Consider the following 16,797-nt stretch of genomic DNA (forward strand, 5'->3'; position numbering starts at 1 on the left):
TACATATATATATATATATATATATATATATATATATATATATATATATATATGGACAGTTATAAAGACAGCGCCCCTTTTTCAAATACACCCAAATTGCTGCCACTCCGGTGACGTGTGCCAAAATGTTGCACCAAATATCAATAGTGATTATGATGTTTGCATGAACCAACTAGTGCCTAATTTACTAATTGATAATTGATATATATAAAAAAAACAACATACATCAAACAAAAAATGATAGAAAAAATGTGCAAAAATATATGAAAGATAAAAATAAACTGTTGAACATAAAAAATAGCATAAAAATACAAAAATAGAACTATAAAAATTGATACTTAAGTCCAAATGAAGTCCATGAGTAAATAAAACAAAGGTCCAGGCTGCTTCTTCTTGGGTTCACCAAGTTCCCATAGTACCTATTAGAAAAAAGAAAAGAGAAAAAGCGCCCGATCCTTGTGTAAAATCAGATTGACATTTTAATAAACCATGGACAAGACAATTGCACACTTACAATTAGTCTGATTAAAATAAGCGTTTTATGGGACCTGCCCATGCACCAAACGAAGACTTCACCGTCACCTCCGCTCTGTAATCTCACGATCAGTTCGAGACCCAGCAGTTGAGAACGCCGTTTTCTCCAAGGTGTTTCTATAACAGACATCCGTCAGGAGCTTCTAAGCAGCGTTCGTCCCCCATTACTCCCACACATGCGGTGCTGGATACCGGAAGGATTTTCCTTGTATTTCCTTGGTCTCTCTCTGGTGCCGAAGGCAGGTCAGCCACCGTAGTTTCAATGCAAACCGTCCCTACGCGTTTCTTCCGCCTTTGCGGATTTCATCAGGGGATGGACACCAAAGGGGCTATCTGGTGTTAAATAGTCCCTCACGTAAATGAGCATAATATGACTCACAGGTGTGTTTAGTACTATAGGTGTCATTAAATCAAATTGATATCCGGTGCAATATAATTGAGAGCTCTAATAACTTTAAACTCAACAGAATTTAAAACGTTAATATATTTGATAACAGCAAACGAGGATACTGCTGCTGATGGAATAATTAGCCAAGTTAAATGCAAATTACATAGTAACATGAACAGGATGTGAACATGAATTAGAACTTGTTCCAGCATTTATGTACTTAAATTAAAAAATATATAGAAAATATATACAAAGTATAATCAGATTAAATATTGAATAAATGATGATGAAAATAATATTCAAAATATACCACTTTTTACCTATGCCAAACTTCTTTTGGACATAAACAAATTCATTAATACATATTATATACATACCCTACATGTAACTAATGATACAAATATAATATCTTTACATATATGTAAAATAAATCTAAATACCATACTAACATCTAGAAAACTATAAATTGTGCATTATATAATAATTATTAAAAAAATAAATAAATGAATAAATTCATACTTAAGCTTGAAAAAGAGAGAATCATTTTATGTATCTCTCTATATGTGAACTGGAAAGAAGAGATGAAACAGTGATTAATGATAGCAAGAGTCTAGCCAAAAGTATCTATATGGCTGTAATTTTGTATATCAAATGTAACCCAAATTTTGGGTCTTTGAAGTCCTGATTGATCAAACTGCAAATGTTCCTGATTAATTTTGTCTATATCCTTATAGAGAAAAAATAATGGATAGAATAATCCCTATGGATATATTGGGGGCAAAAATGATTATAGCATAAGGGAAATGGGGGACCTAGATTATGACCACCCAAATCATGTTGTATAGATATATCCGTGTGACAACTAATATTGATACTAATACTAAGTACAGTACCTATATAAGGAATGAATATACATCTATAAACGTCTGTATTTGACTATTATATTAAGTAATAGAGGAATTAAGCGAAGCTCTATTTTGCTTAAGGGAAAAAAAAGGAAGAATTACTAGCAAGCCAAAAGGCAGCAATCCGAGTGAAATGAACTAACAAGTATTTGAATAAATATAGATTAAGTGTTTTATAATGTGTCATGTAAATGTGGTATATATATTAATGATTGAACTTATATTCTAAACGTGATTATTATATAGTGACTTATTATGAATAATAAAGAAATGTGTTTTGTGTCAAAAATAATTAGTTTGTGTTTGTGATGCAGTGCTGACCAAAGGTCCCACAGTTACACCAACTAAGATTCAGAGGGAGCATGCTATACATGCTCAGCCCAGACCTCTAAGATCCAGTCAATGCAAGTGGAATATATTACACTATAGTGCTTACGTCAATACAGTCGTTGAGACCCCCTGGACTCAATGTCTCCAACATGTAAATCCAGAAGGTCTCCCTTAGGTTTAGTTTTTTGACCCTATCGCCACTTAATATTGCTAGAGGGATATGTTCTAAGCACATGACAGTCAGTGATGATGGATCCTTGTTGTGTATTTCCAAGAAATGTCTAGATAAGTTGTGAGTGGTAATACCATGCAGAATATTTCTTCTATGTTCTAGAAATCTTGTGCTTAGAGTCCTCGTGGTTCTTCCCACGTATTGGAGTCCACATTTACATGTAATGACATAGATCACGAATGAGGATAGACAATCCATATGGCTCTTAAGTGTGTGTACAGATTTATTAAAAAAGGATGTAATTTGGTTGGTTTTGCACATATGTTTGCATGTTAAACATCTAGTTCTACCACAAACAAAGTTGCCATTTTTTGTCGGTTTTGACAAAGAAGGATCCCTAATCTGTTTAAGGCGACTGGGTGCCAGAATGGTTTTCAAATTTCTGGCTTTTTTGTATATAATAGGAACTTTGGTTGGTAATTTATTTCCAATTATTGGGTCCCTTAACAATATACTCCAGTGTTTGTTGAGAATTGTTGAGATGCCTTTCACTGAATTATTAAATGTTGTAATGAAAAGTGGTGACTTGACAGAATTAGCCCCAAAATCACCATTGGTCCTTCCAACTTTGTTTGATTTGGACAATAAAGATTTACGCTCCAGGAGACCTACCTGCCGAAATGTCTCATATATGATATGTTTGTCATACCCCTTAGCCAGAAATCTTTCAACCAATATTTCCCCCTGGGCCAAAAAATCAGAACGTGAAGAACAATTCCTTCTAATTCTGAGAAATTGGCCCCTGGGGATATTGGCCAACCATCTTTTGTAATGGTTGCTATTATTGTGTAGATAGCTATTGGTGGCCACTGTCTTGAAGTGTGTTTTGGTGACAATTTCTCCATTCAAATGAGCCTCCAGTTCTAAGTCCAGAAACACAATCATGTTCTTGTTAACATTGTATGTAAACTTCAGATCCATGTCATTGTTGTTGAATGCCTGTAATTTGTGTTCCAGGAGTTCCTGATCACCATCCCATATTAGGATGATGTCATCTATGTAACGGCCATAGTACACAAGATTCGCCCCCAGATCCGCATCACCCCACACATGCAGTTCCTCCCACAAACCCATGTAGAGGTTCGCATAGCTGGGAGCAAATCTTGTGCCCATGGCCGTCCCACAGATCTGCAAATAATAAATGTCTTCAAATAAAAAATAATTGTGTTCTAGTATGAATGCAATGGCCTGTAAAATGAATAAAGATTGTGTGTTGCCTAAATTTGTGTCCAAATTGAGAAAATGTTTTACTGCGTCTAAACCTTTATTATGTTTAATACAAGTATACAAAGATGTAATGTCACAGGTTGCCCAGATGTATGTTGGTTTCCAAATAATCCCAGAGATGGAGTCGAGGACATGCAACGTGTCCCTTAAATATGATTTCAACCGTGTGACTAAAGGTTGTAAAAAATAATCTACGTACTGGGACACGCTGGATGTCATCGACTCCACCCCTGAGACAATGGGTCTTCCAGGAGGGTTAGAAATGTGTTTATGTATCTTGGGAATGTGGTAAAAAATGGGTGTTCTTGGAAACCGTATGTAAAGAAAACCAAATTCTGACTTGTTAATGACATTTATATTTAGGGCCTGGGTAAGAAGATCTTTATACTCTTTTTGAAAACTTTCCATAGGGTCTTGCCCCAAAACGATATATGAGGTATTGTCACCTAAGAGTCTAAAGGCCTCTGACAGGTAATCTGTTCTGTCCTGCAGAACTATGCCCCCTCCTTTATCCGCCTGTCTAATGACAAGGTCGTTTAGACTACAAAGTTCCTTAAGTGCGATGTTCTCCTCTTTTGATAAATTTCTATTCCGTATTGATGTTGTATTTGAACACATTTGTTCAAAGTCCTTGAGAACCATGGTGTAAAAAGTTTCAACAAATGATCCCTTTGAATGATATGGGAAATACGTGGACTTTGCAGAAAAAGGAGAGTGTACTATTGTAATATCTCTTACTGAAGAAAGATCAGTGGATCCATCAATAATTGCTTCTCTATCTAGGATTGGGGATCTTCCTAGTTATGATGTAATATTTGTATGGTTAATCATGGATGATGTAGGACTATCTAGCTCATAAACGGATAGCTGACTTATATCCAACAAATGTGATGGCTCCTCTATTTGTATCCCTTCTTGCAAGAGGGTGGACATTGCATCAATGCAAGCTATCTCCTGTGTGTTAAGTATACATTGTTGTTTATCCTTGTTTTGCATGGTGAAATGTCGCATCAGTGTGATTTTTCTAATATATTTGTTCAAGTCTACAAACAGATCGAATCTGTTTGGAAGACTGCTTGGGGCAAATGAGAGACCCTTGGTCAGCAGTGCTATGTGATTACTAGACAAAATATGTGTTGATAAATTAAAAATGCCATATGTCTCTGGATTGCTGGCTCTTAGCTTACCTTCCTTCTTTCTTTGTTCGCGCTTCCCTCCCCTGGTTCCTCGCAGCTTCTTTTTCTCCGTTGTGGAGTATTTGTGTGATACGTCGGTTTCCGATCCCACAGGGGATAGGATTTTCCTCTCTCCCGATTCTCTTCTTGAGTGACCAATTCTAAAAAAGAGGCAGTGTGAGTTTTAATAGTAGGGACAGTAATTTCTGGATTGTTCTTGTTACTATCTCTATTGTGTGTTTTAGGTATGGCCCCACTACTTTTGTCAATCACCACAGTCTCCTCACAAATTGCCCCCTTTTCCTGTAAGACTTCAAATCTATTTTCTGTAGGACAGGAAAATTGTGTATTTGGTGTTGTCTTTTCACTCCTATGAGTGTTCTGTCCTTTGTCACTGGATATTGAGTGGGTGTTTGAATTGTCTCTACTCTTATCTCTATGTTTGTCATCTTTGTAATTGTTTTTTTTGTAATATTTATTTGGAGTATAATGTTTGGATCTATCTCTCCTATCATGTCGTCTCCAATCCCTGATTTTGTCAGTAGCATAGTCAGTTTGATCTCTAACATATTTGCTACTCTTGCGATCACTGATCTCCTTTTCATATTTAAGTACCCTAGAGTCAACAAGTTTATCCAACTCCTGGAATTCTTCACTTTCCACATATGGAATCATGATTTGTTGAGTTTCCTCTATTTCCTTTGCGATTTCATTAAGCTTATCTTCCCTATAGTTTATCAATAATTTTATTAGGGTAAAGGAACATGACTCCATTGCGTCATTCCACTTGCTTTTAAAGTCAATATTTGTGTCAAATGTTGTTTTTTTTGTAAACCTTAAGCCCCTAGGGACTATTTTAGCATCCAGATAATTCTGCAATGAAAGGAGATCAAGCCAATGTTTCATCTCTTCTTTTGCCAACCTTTCAAGCTTAAAAAAGTTGGTTTTTAGATCAATTGTATCCTCCTTAAATTCTGTCATATCTATTTCAGCTGAATCTGCATATTGTTGTCTCCTAATGAGACGCTCCTTACTAGTTTTCATCATTTTGACAGATGTCCCAGAGATGCAATTGCAAGATGGGTGTAAATGAAAAGCTGCTGCTGTCTAATGAGGATGACAATTTAAAGGGACAGTTATAAAGACAGCGCCCCTTTTTTTAAATACACCCAAATTGCTGCCACTCCGGTGACGTGTGCCAAATACAGACGTTTATAGATGTATATTAGATGTATATTCATTCCTTATATAGGTATATAGGTACTGTACTTAGTATTAGTATTAGTACCAATATTAGTTGTCACACGGATATATCTATACAACATGATTTGGGTGGTCATAATCTAGGTCCCCCATTTCCCTTATGCTATAATCATTTTTGCCCCCAATATATCCATAGGGATTATTCTATCCATTATTTTTTCTCTATAAGGATATAGACAAAATTAATCAGGAACATTTGCAGTTTGATCAATCAGGACTTCAAAGACCCAAAATTTGGGTTACATTTGATATACAAAATTACAGCCATATAGATACTTTTGGCTAGACTCTTGCTATCATTAATCACTGTTTCATCTCTTCTTTCCAGTTCACATATAGAGAGATACATAAAATGATTCTCTCTTTTTCAAGCTTAAGTATGAATTTATTCATTTATTTATTTTTTTAATAATTATTATATAATGCACAATTTATAGTTTTCTAGATGTTAGTATGGTATTTAGATTTATTTTACATATATGTAAAGATATTATATTTGTATCATTAGTTACATGTAGGGTTTGTATATAATATGTATTAATGAATTTGTTTATGTCCAAAAGAAGTTTGGCATAGGTAAAAAGTGGTATATTTTGAATATTATTTTCATCATCATTTATTCAATATTTAATCTGATTATACTTTGTATATATTTTCTATATATTTTTTAATTTAAGTACATAAATGCTGGAACAAGTTCTAATTCATGTTCACATCCTGTTCATGTTACTATGTAATTTGCATTTAACTTGGCTAATTATTCCATCAGCAGCAGTATCCTCGTTTGCTGTTATCAAATATATTAACGTTTTAAATTCTGTTGAGTTTAAAGTTATTAGAGCTCTCAATTATATTGCACCGGATATCAATTTGATTTAATGACACCTATAGTACTAAACACACCTGTGAGTCATATTATGCTCATTTACGTGAGGGACTATTTAACACCAGATAGCCCCTTTGGTGTCCATCCCCTGATGAAATCCGCAAAGGCGGAAGAAACGCGTAGGGACGGTTTGCATTGAAACTACGGTGGCTAACCTGCCTTCGGCACCAGAGAGAGACCAAGGAAATACAAGGAAAATCCTTCCGGTATCCAGCACCGCATGTGTGGGAGTAATGGCGGACGCACGCTGCTGAGAAGCTCCTGACGGATGTCTGTTATAGAAACACCTTGGAGAAAACGGCGTTCTCAACTGCTGGGTCTCGAACTGATCGTGAGATTACAGAGCGGAGGTGACGGTGAAGTCTTCGTTTGGTGCATGGGCAGGTCCCATAAAACGCTTATTTTAATCAGACTAATTGTAAGTGTGCAATTGTCTTGTCCATGGTTTATTAAAATGTCAATCTGATTTTACACAAGGATCGGGCGCTTTTTCTCTTTTCTTTTTTCTAATAGGTACTATGGGAACTTGGTGAACCCAAGAAGAAGCAGCCTGGACCTTTGTTTTATTTACTCATGGACTTCATTTGGACTTAAGTATCAATTTTTATAGTTCTATTTTTGTATTTTTATGCTATTTTTTATGTTCAACAGTTTATTTTTATCTTTCATATATTTTTGCACATTTTTTCTATCATTTTTTGTTTGATGTATGTTGTTTTTTTTATATATATATCAATTATCAATTAGTAAATCAGGCACTAGTTGGTTCATGCAAACATCATAATCACTATTGATATTTGGTGCAACATTTTGGCACACGTCACCGGAGTGGCAGCAATTTGGGTGTATTTGAATAAGGGGCGCTGTCTTTATAACTGTCCCTTTAAATTGTCATCCTCATTAGACAGCAGCAGCTTTTCATTTACACCCATCTTGCAATTGCATCTCTGGGACATCTGTCAAAATGATGAAAACTAGTAAGGAGCGTCTCATTAAGAGACAACAATATGCAGATTCAGCTGAAATAGATATGACAGAATTTAAGGAGGATACAATTGATCTAAAAACCAACTTTTTTAAGCTTGAAAGGTTGGCAAAAGAAGAGATGAAACATTGGCTTGATCTCCTTTCATTGCAGAATTATCTGGATGCTAAAATAGTCCCTAGGGGCTTAAGGTTTACAAAAAAACCAACATTTGACACAAATATTGACTTTAAAAGCAAGTGGAATGACGCAATGGAGTCATGTTCCTTTACCCTAATAAAATTATTGATAAACTATAGGGAAGATAAGCTTAATGAAATCGCAAAGGAAATAGAGGAAACTCAACAAATCATGATTCCATATGTGGAAAGTGAAGAATTCCAGGAGTTGGATAAACTTGTTGACTCTAGGGTACTTAAATATGAAAAGGAGATCAGTGATCGCAAGAGTAGCAAATATGTTAGAGATCAAACTGACTATGCTACTGACAAAATCAGGGATTGGAGACGACATGATAGGAGAGATAGATCCAAACATTATACTCCAAATAAATATTACAAAAAAAACAATTACAAAGATGACAAACATAGAGATAAGAGTAGAGACAATTCAAACACCCACTCAATATCCAGTGACAAAGGACAGAACACTCATAGGAGTGAAAAGACAACACCAAATACACAATTTTCCTGTCCTACAGAAAATAGATTTGAAGTCTTACAGGAAAAGGGGGCAATTTGTGAGGAGACTGTGGTGATTGACAAAAGTAGTGGGGCCATACCTAAAACACACAATAGAGATAGTAACAAGAACAATCCAGAAATTACTGTCCCTACTATTAAAACTCACACTGCCTCTTTTTTAGAATTGGTCACTCAAGAAGAGAATCGGGAGAGAGGAAAATCCTATCCCCTGTGGGATCGGAAACCGACGTATCACACAAATACTCCACAACGGAGAAAAAGAAGCTGCGAGGAACCAGGGGAGGGAAGCGCGAACAAAGAAAGAAGGAAGGTAAGCTAAGAGCCAGCAATCCAGAGACATATGGCATTTTTAATTTATCAACACATATTTTGTCTAGTAATCACATAGCACTGCTGACCAAGGGTCTCTCATTTGCCCCAAGCAGTCTTCCAAACAGATTCGATCTGTTTGTAGACTTGAACAAATATATTAGAAAAATCACACTGATGCGACATTTCACCATGCAAAACAAGGATAAACAACAATGTATACTTAACACACAGGAGATAGCTTGCATTGATGCAATGTCCACCCTCTTGCAAGAAGGGATACAAATAGAGGAGCCATCACATTTGTTGGATATAAGTCAGCTATCCGTTTATGAGCTAGATAGTCCTACATCATCCATGATTAACCATACAAATATTACATCACAACTAGGAAGATCCCCAATCCTAGATAGAGAAGCAATTATTGATGGATCCACTGATCTTTCTTCAGTAAGAGATATTACAATAGTACACTCTCCTTTTTCTGCAAAGTCCACGTATTTCCCATATCATTCAAAGGGATCATTTGTTGAAACTTTTTACACCATGGTTCTCAAGGACTTTGAACAAATGTGTTCAAATACAACATCAATACGGAATAGAAATTTATCAAAAGAGGAGAACATCGCACTTAAGGAACTTTGTAGTCTAAACGACCTTGTCATTAGACAGGCGGATAAAGGAGGGGGCATAGTTCTGCAGGACAGAACAGATTACCTGTCAGAGGCCTTTAGACTCTTAGGTGACAATACCTCATATATCGTTTTGGGGCAAGACCCTATGGAAAGTTTTCAAAAAGAGTATAAAGATCTTCTTACCCAGGCCCTAAATATAAATGTCATTAACAAGTCAGAATTTGGTTTTCTTTACATACGGTTTCCAAGAACACCCATTTTTTACCACATTCCCAAGATACATAAACACATTTCTAACCCTCCTGGAAGACCCATTGTCTCAGGGGTGGAGTCGATGACATCCAGCGTGTCCCAGTACGTAGATTATTTTTTACAACCTTTAGTCACACGGTTGAAATCATATTTAAGGGACACGTTGCATGTCCTCGACTCCATCTCTGGGATTATTTGGAAACCAACATACATCTGGGCAACCTGTGACATTACATCTTTGTATACTTGTATTAAACATAATAAAGGTTTAGACGCAGTAAAACATTTTCTCAATTTGGACACAAATTTAGGCAACACACAATCTTTATTCATTTTACAGGCCATTGCATTCATACTAGAACACAATTATTTTTTATTTGAAGACATTTATTATTTGCAGATCTGTGGGACGGCCATGGGCACAAGATTTGCTCCCAGCTATGCGAACCTCTACATGGGTTTGTGGGAGGAACTGCATGTGTGGGGTGATGCGGATCTGGGGGCGAATCTTGTGTACTATGGCCGTTACATAGATGACATCATCCTAATATGGGATGGTGATCAGGAACTCCTGGAACACAAATTACAGGCATTCAACAACAATGACATGGATCTGAAGTTTACATACAATGTTAACAAGAACATGATTGTGTTTCTGGACTTAGAACTGGAGGCTCATTTGAATGGAGAAATTGTCACCAAAACACACTTCAAGACAGTGGCCACCAATAGCTATCTACACAATAATAGCAACCATTACAAAAGATGGTTGGCCAATATCCCCAGGGGCCAATTTCTCAGAATTAGAAGGAATTGTTCTTCACGTTCTGATTTTTTGGCCCAGGGGGAAATATTGGTTGAAAGATTTCTGGCTAAGGGGTATGACAAACATATCATATATGAGACATTTCGGCAGGTAGGTCTCCTGGAGCGTAAATCTTTATTGTCCAAATCAAACAAAGTTGGAAGGACCAATGGTGATTTTGGGGCTAATTCTGTCAAGTCACCACTTTTCATTACAACATTTAATAATTCAGTGAAAGGCATCTCAACAATTCTCAACAAACACTGGAGTATATTGTTAAGGGACCCAATAATTGGAAATAAATTACCAACCAAAGTTCCTATTATATACAAAAAAGCCAGAAATTTGAAAACCATTCTGGCACCCAGTCGCCTTAAACAGATTAGGGATCCTTCTTTGTCAAAACCGACAAAAAATGGCAACTTTGTTTGTGGTAGAACTAGATGTTTAACATGCAAACATATGTGCAAAACCAACCAAATTACATCCTTTTTTAATAAATCTGTACACACACTTAAGAGCCATATGGATTGTCTATCCTCATTCGTGATCTATGTCATTACATGTAAATGTGGACTCCAATACGTGGGAAGAACCACGAGGACACTAAGCACAAGATTTCTAGAACATAGAAGAAATATTCTGCATGGTATTACCACTCACAACTTATCTAGACATTTCTTGGAAATACACAACAAGGATCCATCATCACTGACTGTCATGTGCTTAGAACATATCCCTCTAGCAATATTAAGTGGCGATAGGGTCAAAAAACTAAACCTAAGGGAGACCTTCTGGATTTACATGTTGGAGACATTGAGTCCAGGGGGTCTCAACGACTGTATTGACGTAAGCACTATAGTGTAATATATTCCACTTGCATTGACTGGATCTTAGAGGTCTGGGCTGAGCATGTATAGCATGCTCCCTCTGAATCTTAGTTGGTGTAACTGTGGGACCTTTGGTCAGCACTGCATCACAAACACAAACTAATTATTTTTGACACAAAACACATTTCTTTATTATTCATAATAAGTCACTATATAATAATCACGTTTAGAATATAAGTTCAATCATTAATATATATACCACATTTACATGACACATTATAAAACACTTAATCTATATTTATTCAAATACTTGTTAGTTCATTTCACTCGGATTGCTGCCTTTTGGCTTGCTAGTAATTCTTCCTTTTTTTTCCCTTAAGCAAAATAGAGCTTCGCTTAATTCCTCTATTACTTAATATAATAGTCAAATACAGACGTTTATAGATGTATATTCATTCCTTATATAGGTACTGTACTTAGTATTAGTATCAATATTAGTTGTCACACGGATATATCTATACAACATGATTTGGGTGGTCATAATCTAGGTCCCCCATTTCCCTTATGCTATAATCATTTTTGCCCCCAATATATCCATAGGGATTATTCTATCCATTATTTTTTCTCTATAAGGATATAGACAAAATTAATCAGGAACATTTGCAGTTTGATCAATCAGGACTTCAAAGACCCAAAATTTGGGTTACATTTGATATACAAAATTACAGCCATATAGATACTTTTGGCTAGACTCTTGCTATCATTAATCACTGTTTCATCTCTTCTTTCCAGTTCACATATAGAGAGATACATAAAATGATTCTCTCTTTTTCAAGCTTAAGTATGAATTTATTCATTTATTTATTTTTTTAATAATTATTATATAATGCACAATTTATAGTTTTCTAGATGTTAGTATGGTATTTAGATTTATTTTACATATATGTAAAGATATTATATTTGTATCATTAGTTACATGTAGGGTATGTATATAATATGTATTAATGAATTTGTTTATGTCCAAAAGAAGTTTGGCATAGGTAAAAAGTGGTATATTTTGAATATTATTTTCATCATCATTTATTCAATATTTAATCTGATTATACTTTGTATATATTTTCTATATATTTTTTAATTTAAGTACATAAATGCTGGAACAAGTTCTAATTCATGTTCACATCCTGTTCATGTTACTATGTAATTTGCATTTAACTTGGCTAATTATTCCATCAGCAGCAGTATCCTCGTTTGCTGTTATCAAATATATTAACGTTTTAAATTCTGTTGAGTTTAAAGTTATTAGAGCTCTCAATTATATTGCACCGGATATCAATTTGATTTAATGACACCTATAGTACTAAACACACCTGTGAGTCATATTATGCTCATTTACGTGAGGGACTATTTAACACCAGATAGCCCCTTTGGTGTCCATCCCCTGATGAAATCCGCAAAGGCGGAAGAAACGCGTAGGGACGGTTTGCATTGAAACTACGGTGGCTGACCTGCCTTCGGCACCAGAGAGAGACCAAGGAAATACAAGGAAAATCCTTCCGGTATCCAGCACCGCATGTGTGGGAGTAATGGCGGACGCACACTGCTGAGAAGCTCCTGACGGATGTCTGTTATAGAAACACCTTGGAGAAAACGGCGTTCTCAACTGCTGGGTCTCGAACTGATCGTGAGATTACAGAGCGGAGGTGACGGTGAAGTCTTCGTTTGGTGCATGGGCAGGTCCCATAAAACGCTTATTTTAATCAGACTAATTGTAAGTGTGCAATTGTCTTGTCCATGGTTTATTAAAATGTCAATCTGATTTTACACAAGGATCGGGCGCTTTTTCTCTTTTCTTTTTTCATATATATATATATATATATATCAGTACAAGTCAATCAATCCGCGCTCATGCTTCCTAAATTAGAGATCTTGAAGTAGATCCACTCTCCCCCTTTTGCTGCTGCTGTAACGTGAAGGCACCCCTCCTTCACCAAGATCCGCTGCGGAAGAACTCCAACGATGGAGTCTTGAGCCGCTTCCTTCTTGCTAACTCCGAATGTGAGCAGTGCTGTAGCTGTAGAGACATGGCGATTGCGGTGGACTACTCCTTAAGGGTATCGTGATAGGACGCAACCCGGAAGTACCATCTGAGCATTGCCGAGCCAGTTGGTCCCAGCGCGCAGGACTGATCTGTGAGCCTTGGCGTCTACCCCTGTGTCCAACATAAACTTGTGTCAGATGTCCCTGCACTTTTTTCTACTGGAATAATTTTACCTTACATTTAAGTTACTACTTGCATTTGTTTTTTATGTCTAATACATAAATATTGACCCTTGGTGCGCTTCTGTGCCTTTTTTTTCATATATATATATATATATATATTATAACACAGAAAAAAGACTAACAAGATCCCTAAATATAGCACTCATAATATACCTGAAATAAAAAATTAATTAAGAGACAAAAACCTGGACCCACAGTCAAAGTAGAAAAAGGGCAAAGATTTTTTTTTTTATTTTATTTTTTTTTTAAACTTAATTTTTATTAAAAAAATTTAGGGAGAGGGGAGGAATGAAGAAAATAAAAAATGGGGGGAGGGAAGGGTACAGAAAATAGAGATGGGAGAAAGTTCAAATTCATTTACAATTTTACCTAACAAGATTTCTTAAAATATTCTATCACACAGTTAATATAAATATCCTTTTTTTTCCCCCCTTTTATTTGTTACAACAAAATTAAGTGGGTATTAATTTCTGGTTGATTTTCACTAAGAATCCAATGTAACCACACCTTCTGAAAATCTGTGTAGGTGTCGTTATTAAGACTAACCATTTTTTCCATGTAGCAAATCTGCCAGACTTTATTTTTAACTTTGGAAATTGAGGGAATAATTGTTTGTTTCCATACTGCCGCTAATTCGCGTCTTGCGGCTGAAGATATGTGGCACAGTAATTTATTTTCATGTCTCGTCAGGGGGTAATATGGTTTGTTTAAAAGAAATAACCAGGGATCCATTGGTAGGTCCAAACCGAAAAACCTTTGTGACCACATTTTGATTTCAGGCCAATAAGCTGCTATGAATGGGCATACCCACCACATATGTATAAATGTGGCTTATACTCCACATCCTTTCAGACATGTAGTTGGGTACTCTGGGATGAATTTAGATAGTCTCATGGGGGTTAAGTACCACCTCATCATAACTTTATAGGCATTTTCTCTGATTGTGATACACATTGATGATGTGGCAACTTTTTGAAAAATATCATTCCAGTCTTCCATGTCTAATACCTCCCCCAGGTCATCCTCCCATTGTAGCATATATTTCAGTTTTTGATTCATTTGTGGAGGGTGGCTAACAAAATATCCATACAATTTAGATATCAGTCCAGATGTGTTACTATCTGCTAGACAAAGTGACTCAAATCTAGTTAGCAATTCGGGGGGTCGGATTTTGTTATACAAGGCTTTCAATTGAAGGTATTGGAGGAACTGATTGTTTGGGATAGCCTTTTCTTTGTGGAAATATTCAAATGTTCTGGGAAATCCTTCTGAACCTACATCTTTTAATCTTGTGATACCTGCTATTTTCCAGTCTATAAACCTATTACGGCCTATTCCTGGACCAAATTCTGGGTTATCATATAGTGGAGTCATAAGTGTATTGTTGTAAGGAAGTGTCGATTTGCAACTGTGTTCCATAATTTGAGTGAATGGGCTATAATTTGGCTGGATTTGAGTATTTCGGGACTCTTTCTCACTGGGGACCATAGAAGATTACTTAATTCGACTTGGGCAACTAAATCCATTTCCAATGATACCCAGCGTCTGTGGACTGGATTAGAGTGCCATAGTATTAGTTGGCTTGTTTGGGCTGCTTTGTAATAGGAAATATGGCATGGTAGTCCAAGCCCTCCTGTCTTGTTTGGTATATTTAAGATTTTCTTACCAATTCTTGGTGTTTTAATTTTCTCCAATACCAATGGAATGGGTAGAGTTTGGAAAAGATACAGAAGACGGGGCAATATGTTCATTTTTATACTGTGTATTCTGCCTATCCATGATATAGCGTGGCCGGACCACATTTCAATATCAGACTTAAGAGCTCTTAGGATCTTTGGATAATTCTCCCTAAACAGAGAACTATAGTTTTTTGTGATAAATATCCCTAGGTATTTGATCGTATTCGGTTGCCATTTAAAATCAAAGTTTAAAGCAATCAATTTAATTTGATCTTTGGCAGATTTATATTTAGTGCCTCAGATTTGTTACTATTGATTTTGAAACCTGAGATATCCTTAAAAGACGACAGAGTGGAGTATAAATTTGGAAGTGAAGTTTGAGGTTTGATTATTGTAAGGATCACATCATCTGCATAAAGTGTGATTTTGTATATCTGACTCTTCACATGAACTCCTGTTATATTTGGGTTGTTTCTTATGTTTGCAGCTAGTGGCTCCATACAGAGGGTGAATAGCAGTGGAGATAAGGGACATCCCTGTCTGGTTCCATTTTTTATAGGAAAGGTCTCAGAGGAGAAACCTTTGGAGTATATTTTTGCCGATGGTGTAGTGTATAAAGACTCGATGGCTCTAAGGAAAGGGCCTTCCACTCCAAATGCCTGCAATGTTTTTGACATGTATTTCCAATCAATTCGGTCAAACGCCTTTTCGGCGTCAAGGCTCAGGACCATCGATGGTATTTTATTTTTGGTAGCTAATGACACCAACTCAATAATGCATCTGGTATTGTCCGCAGCTTGTCTTCCAGGGATAAATCCCACCTGGTCCGGATGAACCAGAGACGGGATAACTTTATTTAATCTAATAGCTAATATTTTGGAGAATATTTTTAAGTCTGAGTTTATTAAAGATATTGTCTGTAGTTCTTACAGTCTGTAGGGTCTTTTCCATCTTTATGGATTAGTGTTATGGTTGCCTGGAGCATACTGTTGGGAAATTGGGAGTCTATTAGTATAGAGTTGAACATATTTAATAGTACTGGGGCGAGGATATTAGAGAATTTTTTATAGTATAAGTTCGAGAAGCCATTGGGCCCCGGGGCCTTAGCCAGTTTGAGATCTTTAATAACCCTGAGAACTTCTTCGAGTGTGAAAATTTGGGCTAATTTGTCTTTATCGTCTGGAGTAATTATGGGGAGATTAGCTGAATCTAGGAAGTTTTCCACTTTGGTTGTTAATTGTTTGCTTAGTCTTATTACCATCATATAATTTGGAATAGAAGGCCTGGAATTCCTTAATTATAAGTGTCGGATTTGTTGAGAGAATACCTGATTTTTGTCTGATTGCGTGGATATTACAGTTTGTTGGAACTGATCTAA

The sequence above is a fragment of the Ascaphus truei genome, chromosome 10 (assembly GCF_040206685.1).
Source record: "Ascaphus truei isolate aAscTru1 chromosome 10, aAscTru1.hap1, whole genome shotgun sequence".
Lineage (NCBI taxonomy): Eukaryota > Metazoa > Chordata > Amphibia > Anura > Ascaphidae > Ascaphus > Ascaphus truei.